We start from the raw sequence: 783 nt of genomic DNA on the forward strand, positions 1-783 counted from the left end.
TGATCTTCTGGCAACAAGGGAACTTGAACTTGGCTCTACATAGAACCTCAATCTCGTATTCCTTATTCTGTAGCTTGATGATCTGGCCAATGTGAATTCTGGCCTCTGTGTCTTGGGGCTTCCCAAAGGCACCCACATACACGTGCCTGGAGCCTAGATTGGAGACAGCTATTGAAATCAGAAACATGAATATCCACAAGAAAATTGTCTCCAAGGTTCCTTAGGGTAACCCATATAGGCAACAGGCTACATGCACTCCCAAGGAGGCTGCTGTTTGCAGCCATTGGACACGTGGCCCTCAGGTTTCTTTTTCCTACTAGAAGCTTTTAACATATTCTTCAAAAACTGTTCTAGAGAGTCATGGTGGCCCACTCCTTCAATCCCAGCACTGGGGAGGCAGAGGGCAGGTGGATCTCTATGAGTTCAAGGCCTGTCTGGTTTAAATACAAGTTCCAGGACCGCTAGGACTATATAGTGAGACTTTGTCTCAACTCCTTACACGCCCCCCCCCCAGCATTGTGTTCTAATATTTTTGAAGGATAGAAAGAGATGGTCTCTTTAAGTTTTTTTGTTTGTTTGTTTGTTTGTTTTCGAGACAGGGTTTTTCTGTGTAGCTTTGGAGCTTGTAGCTCTGGACTAGCTCTGTAGACCAGGCTGGCCTCGAACTCATGGAGATCCGCCTGCCTCTGCCTCCTGAGTGCTGGGATTAAAGGCGTGCACCTGGCTATTAATTTTATTTTATGTGTATCATATGGGTGTTTTGCTTGCAGGAATGTCTGTGCA

At 45.8% G+C, this 783-nt stretch overlaps 1 pseudogene; it reads right to left on the reverse strand.

The window, feature by feature from the left end:
- Positions 1–202: 202 nt before the first annotated feature.
- Positions 203–302, reverse strand: LOC118574891 (annotated as a pseudogene).
- Positions 303–783: the final 481 nt, after the last annotated feature.

Source organism: Onychomys torridus, chromosome X (assembly GCF_903995425.1).
Source record: "Onychomys torridus chromosome X, mOncTor1.1, whole genome shotgun sequence".
Taxonomy (NCBI): Eukaryota; Metazoa; Chordata; class Mammalia; order Rodentia; family Cricetidae; genus Onychomys; species Onychomys torridus.